At 36.3% G+C, this 12,635-nt stretch overlaps 1 long non-coding RNA gene across 1 annotated transcript in view; it reads left to right on the top strand.

Annotated features, from left to right (window-relative positions):
• The window catches only part of LOC132654727 (uncharacterized), a 341,596-nt gene extending 329,315 nt beyond the window's left edge, over positions 1-12,281 (top strand). Inside the window, exon 7 of the long non-coding RNA XR_009592424.1 lies at positions 11,980-12,281. This is a non-coding gene — a long non-coding RNA (uncharacterized LOC132654727). The remainder of the gene's footprint in view (positions 1-11,979) is intronic.
• The last annotated feature ends 354 nt before the right edge of the window (positions 12,282-12,635 follow it).

Genomic DNA, 12,635 nt, shown 5'->3' with positions numbered 1-12,635 from the left:
TGAGGTAACCCCAAAGTAGAAAGACAACATTGTGTATACTCACTTATAAGTGAATATTAGACATAGAATATAGAATAAACATACTAAAATCTATAATCCCAAAGAAGCTAAACAAGGAAAGAGGCTTAATTCTCATTCAGAAGAGCACACAGAATAGACATCATGGGATAAGACAGGGAAGAGAACAGGATTCTTCCACAGAGGGCCTCTGAAAAAAATTGAGCAGGAAGCAGCTAAACTTTGGGCTTTGAGAATCTTAGGGAAGAATGGGGGAGCCAGAGAGACCTGGAGGGAACAGGAGTTCCATAAGAAGACCAAGAGAGACAAAATATTTGGGCCCAAGGTGGCCTGCAGAGACTGATGAATCAACTAAGGACCATGCATCAAGAGGACCTAGACCCCCTGCTCAGACATAGCCCATGGGCAGCTTAGTCTCTATGTGGGTTCCCTAGTAAGGGGATCAGGGTCTGTCTCTGACATGGACTCAGTGGCTGGGTCTTTGGTCACCTTCCCCCTGGAGAGGTGGCCTAAGTAGGTCACATAGAAAGAGAATCCAGGCAGTCCTGATCAGACCCAATACGCTAGGGTTAGATAGTAGGGGAGGAGAGCCTCTCCTATCAGTGAACTAGGGGACAGACATGGGGAGGTATGGTGGAACTGAGAGAAGAGGGCAAGGGCCACAAATAAATAAATTGTAATAAATAATATATAATAAATGGACATAGTGAATAAATTATAATTAATAATAATAAAGAAGAAAAGAATTAAATTATTTTATGGCATGTACAGAAAGTGCAAGTTGTTTCTTTGAAAACTCAGTTGGGTCATATAATGTTTGGTTAGAAACTGTCTTATGAGAGGGCCTATGATTTTTTGCTGAGAGCTATCTCATGGTTGGGGCATGACTTTGACCAGCTGAAAACACCCATGGGTGACATTGAGGAGAGGATTGTAAAGAAGCCCATGGACAGTGAGAAAAAGCTTATTGGATGTACATCACTGTGTTGGTCTTTGTTTTTCAACACTTCACTTTGCATATTGAAAGGTTCCCGAGAACTTCTCAGGGGAAGCTGACTGAGTCCTGTGGCTTTCACTGACTTGTTTCAATCTGCTGAATTGTTCTGATATGTGGTGTTCGGTGTTGGGATTTGGACTGGACTGCTGGTATCTGGACAATGAAGAGTGGATTCACCCCATTGAACTACTTCTGAAGAGGTCTACAACTCCCTTTTCCTAATAACCTTTTTTCTACCCTACTTCTGGCCAGTGGGTTATAAAGAATGTATAAGTGTTTAAGAACCCTAAAAAAAGTAGATTTGTTGAAAAAAAATTAAGCCTATAAGTGGCATATAGCCATGGCTTAGCATAATGAGTAACTTTGCTTATCTTCAGGGTTTGATAGATTGGCAATGTTATTTTCTTTTTTTTCTTTTTTAATGAATTTTATGATATTTTGATAATATTCAACACAGTGGTAAACACAAAGGAATTTCACATTAATAAAAAATGTATGTTGCCAAGTAACTTATTCATCAAAAACTAAATGATTCCTTAATCGCATGTAACTGCAAAGTCGAGGGGGAGGTGGGGAAGAGTAGGAAGGCATAGATGGAGAAGGAGGGATGGTCTTACACAGGAAATGATATACCACAATTTACTGCACATGGTAAAATTAATTTTCTGTTAAGGAAAGACACTTTGTGCCATTTCATGTTAAAAGGCATCAAAATACTCCATCTATAGGTGGAAATACAAATTTGTTTTTTTGTTTTGTTTTCTTTGTTTGACAATGTTATTTAAGAATGTTGGCAAAAATAGTGGCTACTGCCACTGGGTGGCCTTCTGTCTTGCTGCCAGAGGAGGTTTTCCGGTTTTGTTTTGTAGTCTTCAGATATTCTATTTTTAAAAAGTTTGCAGGGAAAGCTTAAAACTCAGAAGATTCACTCAATTCTCTTGTGTTAGAAAGGTTTGCAGAGTTGCCTATGCACCTAGAAAGGTTATAAATACAGGTTGAAGTACTTGCATAGCAAATGGAACCAATGGGAGTAGAAAAAAACAGGGTTTAATCTTGCTGTCAGACACAGGGAATTCCCACACAATGAAAGAGAGACACAAACTAGGCTGGCTGTTGCCCCACCCTGCTCCATACACTTTTGCTACACAGTGGCTAGAGCACCTCCATGAGGCAAGGCTCCGGAGGCTGTACAGAGAAAACAGGTGACTGTTGAGCCAAATGCACTGCCAGAGGAGTTGCCTAGAGGTCCACATGCACCATCAGCCTTCCCAGTCTTTGTGCAGCATATGCCTGCCAATGATGGTGGTAAAGCTTATGATGAGATGATGTGACATACATTAGACATGCTTTATCTAAAGCATATTTTAAGCAGTCTATTGTATAGTATGTGATGCATACCCATTCTTTAAACAAATATTAAATAACTAGACTATGAAAAACAGTCCCATTCTCCAAGATTGGAAGGGTTTCACGTCAGATCTTCTAGAAACTGATCAAAAATTACAATAGCTATCATGGTGGAAGGATGAAGCCATGAAAACAGAACAATATAATATGGCAAGGGGAATAAATGTTGCTAAAGGCCAACTGCTTGTTGAAGGTTTTATGTTGATTTAAGAAAGCATACCCAGTCTGATAATGTCATAATTGAACAATGTCATGCTTCAGCTTTAAGAACATGTGAGATGGTTGAGAAGCTGGGAGAAAATCATCTCATTTACTAAGGCCCTGGAGAAGACTTCATTGACTTCCTACAGAGACTGACTTCAGCTGTCAATAGAGCATCATCAGACCCTGAAACCACACAGTAGTTGATAGAGATCTTGGCTTTTGAAAATTCAAATATAGAATGTAAGAGAGTAATTAAACCATTAAAAGCGCAAGGAGCATCAATAGACAAATGGATAATAGATACAGCTGATATTGGCTCTCAGGCGCATAATGCCAGTAACATAGGGCAAGCAGTAGTTAGAAATCTCAGAAATCAAAAGCATGATGTTTTAATTGAGGTGAAAACAACAATTTCCAAAGAAATTAAAAGACTATAAGCTTTAGAGCTTAAAATAGCAGACCATTGATCTGAATAAAATAGTTAGAAGAGGAGAACAAGTAGTTCCTGGATGTAATAGAATGCAAAAGCTACAGGGTTTTGTAGCTTCTGTGGCAAGGGAAAACATTGGTCTAGGGATTGTAAGTGAAAAAGAGACATAAAAGGCAAAATTTGACATCAGGAAATGAACTTAGGGGCCTTTAAGTTTGAGTCCCTGCAGCAGACAATGCAAGCCATCTTCATTGAGTCAGCAAGGGATACCAAGTAGGCAGGAAAATCAAAACTAAGTATTGATGATCTAATGCATGCTACTGTAGGCATTGCAGATTTGTACATGGCCAGAGATGTGATTTTTACACTATCACAAAAGTTGAATATTGCAAGCTAACTACTGATGATAATGGCCCTTTCCATTCAGGAACAGTAGGAATAATCTTGGGAAGAAGTAGATTAACTTCTCAAAGAGTTATTGTCCACCCAGGCATTATAGATGGAGATTGGAATGAGGGAAGAAATTAAAATCGTGGCATATGTAAAATGGAAGATATGAATTAAAGCAGAAGATAGAATTGCACAGCAGTTACTGTTTCCTTATATCGAGGGCAAGGCCACTCCAGTACAATAACTAGGGCATTTGGAAGCACTGGGAAACATGTGTTCTGGCAAACAGTGGTTATAGATCAGAGACCCAAATTAATGGTACAAATGAATGCTGTTGAAAGAGAATGCTTGATGGACAGAGGACATGATGTTAGCATACTTTCCTAAAAGTTTGGAATCCAGATTGGCCACTTCAGAAGGCTCATACAGAGGTCATAGGAATTGATAAATTGTCACAAATAAGACAAAGTGTCCAATGGATTAAATGTGTAGGACCAAAGGGTAAACAGGGAAGTTGAGACCCTTTGGCTTATGTACCTATAAATTTATGTGGAAGGGATCTTTTACAATGATTGAGAACTGAAATTAATATTCCTGCAGTACCAGGGATAGCAAATGAAATTTTAGATGCTCCTGGGGAAGGTATTGGTCAAGAACAATTTCAAGCTTTGTCCATTGTTCAAACACAGGACACCACAAGAACTGAGTTTTCAAATTTATAATAGTGGCCACTGCTGAACTACCAACAGCCTTGCCCCTAAGATGGTAACAAACAGACCTGTGTGGTAAGAGCAGTGGCCCATAACAAAAGAAAAATTGCAGGCATTTGAACAACTGTTACAAGAGCAGCTGGAGGCTCAACATATGGAAGAGTCTACCAGCCCATGGAATTTCCATGAGTGTTGTAAAAAAAAAAAAAAAAAAAATAGGAAAATGAAAGATAATAATGGATTTAATTCAATCAATGGGACCTTACAGCACGGACTTTCTTTACCTTCTTTGTTCTCTAGATTATGGCTTATAATAAGAACTGACTTGAAAGATTGCCTTTTCACAATAACTTTGCATGAGCAGAATAGGGAAAGGTTTGCTTTCTCAGTACCTATTTTGAACGACAGTGCTCCAGTAAAAATAAACCATTGGAAGGCACTTCAACAGGGAATTTTAAATAGTCCAACTTTATGGTAATTTTTTGAGATAACCATTAGAAATAATTTGTAGGCAATTTCCTCAATCTATCATATATCATTATATAATTGATATTTTATTGGCTGATTCTACCACAATACTTTACTGAAAATGTTTAAGGAAACAAAAAGAAGTCTTTTTTGGGGGTTACAGAAAAAATATAAAGAGAAGATTCATTTAGTTATTTGGGTTAACAACAATAACAAAGTCAGTCATCAACAACAATAAAAAAATTCAACCACAAAAAGTTCTGATTAAGACTGTATAAGCTAGGGTCAGATGGAAGAGGAGGAGGACCTCCCTATCCATGGACTTGGAGAGGGACATAGGATAAGATAAAGGAGGAAGGATGGATTTGGGAGGGGAGGAGGAAGCGGACTACAGCTGAGATACAAAGTGAATAAACTGTAATTAATATTTAAAAAATTAAAATTTAATTTTAAAAAGGTACAGATCTATGGAGCCCAGTTGCCAACTCCTAACAATTTTCAAAAATTAATGGGAGATATTAACTGGATGAGGCCTACAATTTGATTAAATACTTATGAGTTATGTAATTTATTCCAAGCATTATAAGGAGATTTAAATTTAAATAACTCAAGGTGTATAACAGCTTAAGCAGAAAAAGAGTTAACTCTTGTTGAACAAAGACAGAAAGATGCATATGTGGATTGAATTGATACTAAACTTGATTTTACTTTGATTATTTTGCCTTCAACTCATTCTCTTACTGTGCTCATTATGCAAAGGGAAGATAGTATTATGGAATAAATTTTTTAGCACATAAACACAGTAAAAAAATGTTGAAGAGATATGTAGAAAAGATTTCTGAATTAATTATAAAAGGTAGAATAAAACTATGTCAATTGTCAGGAACAGATCCAGCTGAAATTGTAGTACCTTTTACTAGTGCTGAGATTATGTCATTGCAGGTGATCAGTGAAGATTGGTAAAGAGCTTGTAGTAACTATTTGGGAGAAAATAATAACAAATATCCTAAAAGCAAACATATACAGTTTAGTAAAAGAAGTAATCAGATTCTTCCACATAAAGAGAACACCAATTCCAGAGGTACCAACATTCTAAATTGATGCGACCAAGATTGGGATGGCAGATTATAAGTCAAACAAAATAAACACGTCCATATACCTCAGTTCAAAAACTGGAATTATATACAACCCTTATAGTATTAATAGATTTTCCTGAATCTCTTAATATAATTACTGATTCTTTATATGCAGAAAGAGTTGTTTTACCTAAATAGACTGCTGATTTTGTTTCTGGTAATTCAGAATTTATCTCGTTATTTATGTGATTATAACAGACCATCAGAAATAGAAACTATCCATTATATATGACACATGTTCAGCCTTATACAGGTTTGCCAGGCCCATCAGCACAAGGAAATGAGGAAATTGAACAATTACTAATAAGAAATGTTTTAGAAGCCTCAAATTTTCATGAGAAACATCAGGTTAATGAAAAAGGTTTAAAGAAAAAAGTTCTATCCCTTGGAAACAAGCCAAAGAAATAATTAAAAGTGTCTTATATCTTCTCTATATAACCAACAGCCATTACCTCCTGGTAATAGGCCTAGGGGTTACAAAAGAAAAGATATCTGGCAGATGAACTTCTTTTTGCAGAATTTGGAAAACATTAGTATATATGTCATAACATTGACAGATACTGAGGATTACAATGGGCAACCACTTTAAGTTCTGAAAAGGCTTATTGTGTAATTATACACTTATTAGAAATAATGGTGGATACCTGAACAAATTAAGACTGATAATGCTGCCTCTATGTATCCAATATGATGAGGCAATTCTTTGCATATTACAGTATAAAGCACATTACAGCATAAAGCACAATATGACACATTCCTACAAGACAAGCAGTCATAGAAAGCCAATCATACCTTAAAAGAGTGCTTACTAAACAAAAAGAAAGAGTAAGCCCCCCCCAAACCCAAGGATAGATTAAATAATGATTTTTTTCAACTCTAAAATTTCTTAATGTCAGTGGAAAAGGGACAAGAGACACTGAGAGACACTGGGTCATAGAAAAAATGGTGGAACACAGTCTATCAATATGGATGCACAAATTGTGGTATATCTACACAATAGAATAAAAAACAAGGAAATCATGAAATTTGCAAGTAAACGGTGGGATCTGGAAAAGATCATCCTGAGTGAGCTATCCCAGAAGCAGAAAGATGCACATGGTATATACTTATCCATATAGACATATAACATAGGATAAACCTACTAAAATCTGTACACCTAAAGAAACTAATCAAGAGGGAGGACTCTTGCTAAAATGCTCAATTCCTATCCAGAAAGGCAAAGAGGATGGACATCAGAAGAAGGGGAAAAGAGGGAACAAGTCAGGAGCCTGACACAGAGGACTTCTGAAAGGCTCTGCCCTGCAGACTATCAATGCAGATGCTGAGAATTATGGGCAACCTTTGGGCAGAGTACAGGGAATCTTATGGAAGAAGTGGGAAACAGTAAGATCTGGAACTCCACAAGGAGAGCAACAGAACCAAAAAATCTGAGTACAGGGGTCTTTTCTGAGACTGATACTCCAACCAAAGACTATGCATGGAGATAACCTAAGACCCCTGCACAGATGTAGCCCATGACAGTTCAATATCCAAGTGGGTTCCATTGTAAATAGGAACAGGGACTGTCTTTAACATGAACTGATTGGCCTGCTCTTTAATTACCTCCCCCTGAGGGGGAAGCAGCATTACCAGGCCACAGAAGAAAACACTGCAGCCACTCCTCATGAGACCTAATTGGTTAGGATCAGAAGGAAGGAAAAGAAGACCTCCCCTATCAGTGGACTTGGGGAGGGGCCTGCATGCAGAGGGTGGAGGAATGGAAGGATTGGGACGGGAGGAGGGAGAGAACCACAGGCGGGATACAAAGTGAATAAAGTGTAATTAAAAAAGAATTAAATATATATATGATAAGGATGTATTGACAGAATGGAAACCTGTAATAATTTTGATATGGGGACATGGTTATACTCTGTATCTACAGGGAATGACAAAAGTTTTGTTGGTGACCAACAAAACTTGTAAAGATTAGATCTTACCAGAGAAATCTTATCAACTGAAGCATGAATGTCTTTACAACATAAATATTCATTCTCACAGATTACTTCAGTCATTGCTTTTTCAAAAATCTGTGTGCAAATCATCTTTCAAAGGGTTAGCCCAAATGACAGACAACACAGAGACTGGGCAGACCACATAGACAGTGGACAGAAAAAGAAACAGCTTGCATTCCCAGGGTTAACCAATATCCCAATTTTCATAAGGCACCCAAAAGATATCTTTGCCTCTAATAAATAATTTTAAAAATATGACCACCCATTCCCAAAAGGTGGGGTGGAGGTTTTGTTTTTGCTCATTTGATGTGTAATTTTACTTTGGTATAGATGAATGTATACTGATAGAAGTTTAAGGTTATTTTGTGTAACTATTCTATATTGATGGAAATTTAAAGTTGTTTTGTATTATTGCATATTTATGGAAATTTAAGGTTATTTTTTTACTATTCTTTGATGTGTTGTAAATAAGCAGCTCATTTAAAAATATGATGTGACTGACATTCAACCAAGGACCATGTATGGATATAACCTAGAACCTCCACTCAGATGTAGCCTGTGGTAGCTCAGTAACCAATTGGTTTCCCAAAGTGAGGGGAACAAGGACTATTTCTAACAGGAACTCAATGACTGGCTCTTTGGTCTCCCCACCCCCAAAGGGAAGAGCAGTCCTGTTAGGCCACAGAGGAGGGCTTTGTAGCCAGTCCTGAAGATACCTGATAAAACAGGATCAGATGAATGGGGAGGAGGTCCCCCCTATCAGTGGACTTTGAAAGGGGCACGGTGGAGATGAGGGAGGGAGGGAGGGAGGGACTGGAAGGGAATGAGGGATCGGTACACAGCTGGGATACAGAGTTAATAAAATGTAACTGATAAAAAAAATAATAATAAAATCAAAAAAAAAGAAAAAAAATGATGTGAAGTTCTAGTTTCATGGTTCCCAGAATTATTCTTTTGTGTATGTATTGTTAATGTTAGCAGAAAAGACAATTTGAAAAATGGAAAGGGAATATTAAGTGCAAGCTTCTGATAAGACTCAGTTTTGTCATGAAATGTTTTGTTGGAAGCTGTCTTGTGAGAGGGCATGTGATGATTTGCTGTGAGCTGTCTCATGCTAGGGGCATGACTTTGGGCAGCTGGAAATATAAGAGGGTAGACTTTAAGGCGAGGCAATATATAAAAGCCCACAGACAGTGAGAAAAAGATGTTTGGTTCTACATTTCTATGTTGGTCTTTGTTCTTCAATACTTCACTTCGCAGAGTGAAAGTTTCCAGAGAACTTCTCAGGGCAATCCAACTGAGTCTTGAGGCTTCTTGTGACTTGTTACAATCTGCTGGACCGTTCTGATTCATGTTGCTGTTAGCTATTGGTATTTGGACTGGACTACCAGTATCTGGACAACAAAGATCTACTTCTAAAAAGGCCTGCAACTTCTTTTTCATAATAACCTTTTTTCCCTACCTCTGGTCAGTAATTGGAAGGAATGTAGAGTGTTTAAGAACCCTTAAAAAAGGTAAGTTTGTTTAAAAAAATCTAAGCCTACATGTCCATAAGAGAATACTGAAATAATTATACTGAGATGAAGCTCCGTGAACACGTGGTTGTTCAAAAAAAACAAAGTTCAGCTAACTTCTATTACTTATATATCAATTTATTCAGTGGTTCTTTCTCTTAATGGATTATCACATTTCTCATTTTTACCATAAATAAAACTGAAGTTCACCTTCAACCTGAAAGTTCCCCCTTGGTACTTAGCTTTCTATTTGTCTGTTACCTTTTTCACACTTCCAGAGATAGACTTCTTTTATTATCTTTATTTTACTCTATAGCACCAAATGATCTGGAAAGGAAACAGATTAATATTCTTGACAAAAGTCAGTCATTAATCATATACTTGATAAGGAAGATAGTATTAGCAAAAACCTTCAACACTGGGAGTAGAATCTATGTGACACATGGAACATTCAAGGATCTTTTACTCTATCAAAAAAAAAAAGAAGAAATAAACAGATAAATCTTGGCGCAGGTAAGTAATGGTTTTCAGATACTAAAAATTTATAAGACTTGCAAATCCTGAGAAGTAAAAACATTCATGGCAGAATAAGTGACAACTTTATAACATCTGAGATTGTATCTTGATTTCCAATACTTTCCCAAGATGTTTGCTATTTTTCCTTGGTATCCTCTGATGTTCACATAATCCCAGACTATCTCCTTGGCTCGCCACTCTGTATTCAGAACTCTTAAGTCAACCCCATGTGAGAGCTTTTGAATGCTTCATTTCTCTGAAATGCTCTTTATTTATCCTATGACTGACTTCTTCATCTCTAGTGCTCAATCATTGGCACTTTCTGAAGGTGCGACTGAAAGAGAATTGCAAAGCCCTACTGAACCTCTAACTCTATATAACTTTACATTTTTTTCACCCTGTCTTACAGTAAATAATTTTCTGTTTTTCATTGCAAATACAATTTATTTTCTATTTTGGAATTTAGAGTCTAACAGGGAATGAATTTTATTGTTCATAACTGATTTCTGGAACATAATTGCTACATTCTTCTCCATCAGTTTGGCTGGAGCTGCCATGACAAACTATCACACACTGGGTGGTTTGAACAAAATTTATTCTCCCACAGTTCAGAACACAAAGACTCCAAAATCAGGATACTGGTAGGTATGGTTTTGCCTAAGACATCTCTCATTACTTACAGATGGATGCCTTCTCACTATATCCTCTCTTGGACTATTCTTGGTGAGAGGAGAGAGGCTCTGCTACCCATCTACCAAAACTTGAAAAAGCTTGGGGAACAAACCAGCCATAGTCAGTTGATCTTTTCATTTTCATTATTCAGCAGCATTCTTACTACTATGTTCAAAAACTTGCATAAGCTTAATTTAAAAATAAAAACACAACAACGATGAGAACATAAGCAAAACTCTCCTGCTCATCACCCCATTTGGTAACGGTATTCTAGTAATAAATATATTCTGAATGAATGAAGGCATACAGAGAAGGATTTCAAACAATAAGAGATGCTCAGAAACATGCTGGAATGTCAGTGAAAGTCATTCTTTTTTCCGCATCAATAGTTACAGAACTTCCATGTATTCAGTAATTACTTTTACTTTTTATGGTCTATGTGCCGAGCTGTCAGTTAAAATAAGCTATACGAAATGCTCATGTGCCTGCCTCTGGCACATGTTCCATTTCAGTGATGGAATTATGAAGTTAACTGTTCAGTCCTAGGGTCAGCAACTTTTTCTTTCACTTTCTAAATCTAAAGGCAAACAGCTTTGAGATACTAGAATAAAGTGAGCAGAAAAGAAATTTCTAATTTTTATTGCTTTATTACAACAAACAGATTCTATTTAATGATATCTTCCTCTAGGAGAAATCAACTATTTTTAGAAAAATCTACTCCTGGTATCTGAATTCTTGTTGTTTGAATAAGGAAAAAGATCAAAGAGGGTATGTTTTCTAATTTTTAAACATGAACAGTGTTCTTCACACTGCAAAATGGAATTGCTTGGGGCTGTTATGAAGACCTTTGTAGTTTTGAGCCTATATGGAAAACCTTAATTCAGTGTATGTAATTATATTTAACATATTTAATATCTCTCAAATAAATTTGAAACAAGAAGACACCTGGTACTTGAATATTTATTTTATATATTTTACCAAGTGCAGGAAACTGTGGGATGTATCTGAAATATTTAAGAAAAATATCTTACTCAAGTTCAGCACTATATTTAAGAGTGATTATTTTCTAATGTGTATAGTTTGTGTTATGGTACAATTGAAGAGTCTATCATCACATAGTATTTGTGAAATGCCTGGGAAAGAAGAAAAACTACATAGATGTTAGGTCAGCATGTAGCCTGCCAAAAATTAAAAACAACACTCACCATGATGATTTTAATCTGTTTAGTCAGTGCCTTGTTCATAATGCAAGATTACTTCAATAAATTTGTAGAAACATATTTCAAAGTATATAATGCTAAAATGTATAATTTTGTTTTATTTTTTTTTTATTCCATGTGAAGAAAGATTCTTGAGATTGGTTGATATATTCCCTATATTTAAAAAAAATAGTCCTTGGATTTATTATTCAAGGGGAACCTTCTCATTTTTGTAATTTCCTTGTCACTCGAAAAGGAAACACATTTCCTGCTCATCTTTCCTTCTTTTGTAATGACCCATATATTTTATTTTTTTTTCCATTACAGGGCACTTTGATGAAGAGTTCATTTACCGAAAATGAAGATGCATATTCTCAGTGGATGAAAGCAACTGTGTCATTTTCCATGACTCAGCCATGCCCATGTTCTTGAACATGAAAATCTGTTTTAACTCTCAGTTAGAAAGCTAGTGTGGTTAGACAAGATGACTGTTGACTTTCATGCAATAAAGAGTGGAAGAAAGTCCCAACTGTTCCCCTTACTTTGTACAGTAACCTCATTTGGAGAAATAGCCCTGAGAAGCTAACACCTAAAACAGACTGTCTCTTTGAACAATAAACTCTTCTGGGTGTTTGTTGATAAGCTCTATGTTGCCTAATTGTTGCAGTGTTCAATGCCGTTTCATGTCCATTACTTTTTATCTATCGAAGACCAGTTACTAAAATTGTAATTCTTTCTAAATAGTGGACAATATCTGAGTTCACAAGCATTGGGAACTGGAATTTTTTTTTATTAGTATCACCCTAAACTTAAGACGTCATAAACAATGACTGAATGTTTACAAGTACTAGTAATCACATTATAAATACTCACAAAACTTTGACATAAGATGCACAATACAGTTTTCCAATAATTCCAGTAATGTCCAATAATTCCATTAATTAAGAGCTTGGCATAACATAATAATTGGGAAAAAATGATAC

Source organism: Meriones unguiculatus, chromosome 6 (genome assembly GCF_030254825.1).
Source record: "Meriones unguiculatus strain TT.TT164.6M chromosome 6, Bangor_MerUng_6.1, whole genome shotgun sequence".
Classification (NCBI taxonomy): domain Eukaryota; kingdom Metazoa; phylum Chordata; class Mammalia; order Rodentia; family Muridae; genus Meriones; species Meriones unguiculatus.
Note: the sequence above shows the minus strand (reverse complement) of the source record. Positions and strands in the feature narration are given on the sequence as shown.